The 1608-nt window shown below is 31.0% G+C and overlaps 1 protein-coding gene across 1 annotated transcript in view; it reads right to left on the minus strand.

Annotated features, from left to right (window-relative positions):
* The window catches only part of LOC106457035 (small subunit processome component 20 homolog), a 184195-nt gene that overhangs the window by 36973 nt on the left and 145614 nt on the right, over positions 1-1608 (minus strand). The gene's annotated exons all lie outside the window — the stretch shown is intronic.

The raw sequence follows: 1608 nt of genomic DNA on the forward strand, positions 1-1608 counted from the left end.
TGCCAAATTCCGGTAAGTGTTAAAAGGGATGTTGAACTAACTAGGTGCCATCTAGCTGAAGTCAAAGTGACTGAAGGAGTTTATGATGGTGAAGTTTAACCAAGTATAGATATTAGAGCATAACAGGAGAAAGACCAGGATTTGAAGCTAATAATTGAGTTCCCAAGTAAGTGTTTTGCACTCTGCTTTGAAGAAGGTGTCTAGCTTAAGCCCTGTGACAAAGAACTATTGGGCACAATGGGACCAGTTGTAGCTTGAAGATGGTATTCTTCTTCTTCGGAAATGGGAAACTACAAACGGTTATACCGAGAAAGTTACGGGAAGCTGTGCTGCGTCAATCCCATGATATTTTAGCAGGAGGACATCTCGGAGTTAAGAAGACATTGAGTCACCTACAACAGAGATTTTACTGGATATGTATGAGGCAAAATGCAAAAAGCAGACAATGTCCAACAACTATCACAATTTTTCTGGCTTTCTACGTATGCAACAAGAGCTGTTGAAACTTCACGTATGCTCGTTGATGTGTTTCCTATGGGAATCAAGCTTGAACTGAAAATGAAATTTACAATTCTCTTTACAGAAAACAATGTAATATAATATGTCACTTGATATATGAAAACCTTGGCTTTCTATTGGTTATAAACAATATAGTATTGAACATCACAGAGAACTATAGGTAATTTTTGAAAGAAAGGATGTGACAGGTGGGCATGGCAAAAGGGGTCTGGTTGTCTATTTCATGGCACTGTAACCAAATAAGATTCAAGACTATGAAAATTATGCTTTGCCTGAGCAATGATGTTATTATGATAAGTAAATTACATCAAATTTCTTACTTCTTGGAAGGGTGGTAATTAATTAGAGAAGAAGGGATGCCAAGAGAGCAAATGTCACAATTCTCACATTAGGGGAAATTCTAGATTTTTTTTAAATATTGCCTTAAAAAGTAAGAACTTAAAACTTATATGATATTAAAATATGGAATATTAGCTACATTTTTATGCTATATTTATTTGTGTACCATGAAAAGATAGTAGTTTAATTAAATTTTGAATGTAACTCATTAAAACCTCATGAAATGCACAAAAAAGATGCTTGTGAAGAGAGTTTAAAGGTAAAGAACTATCTAAAAATAAATATGAAGTCAACAAAGGCAAATTCAAAGAATAAGTCTAGGCTTCATATAGTAAGGGAATGCATATCATATATATGGTGTTTTACATTACAAACTATATGTGTATGTAATATGTGCATTATTATTAATTTCATTAATTAAAAAAAATATGTATTATCCCCTGAACTGCCAAAAAATGTAAGACAGCATTTCAGTTTAACAGAAGACTAAAGTTAACTGATAGATTAAGGATTAATGCTATCATGCTAAACTATATTACAAATTATGCAAAAATAATGACAAAAAACAAGTACATTTGATAATTGAACAGCAAATGTAACAACAGTAAATGTTTTTCAATTTCTCAAGTATATGGGCAAAACACCTGATCATTCATAAAGAAAAATAAAAACTAATAAACTAAATTAAATACGAACAATAACAATAATATAAAAATAATAATTAATAAATAAATAATAAATAAATAATAA

This window comes from Limulus polyphemus, unplaced genomic scaffold, assembly GCF_000517525.1.
Source record: "Limulus polyphemus unplaced genomic scaffold, Limulus_polyphemus-2.1.2 Scaffold284, whole genome shotgun sequence".
Lineage (NCBI taxonomy): Eukaryota > Metazoa > Arthropoda > Merostomata > Xiphosura > Limulidae > Limulus > Limulus polyphemus.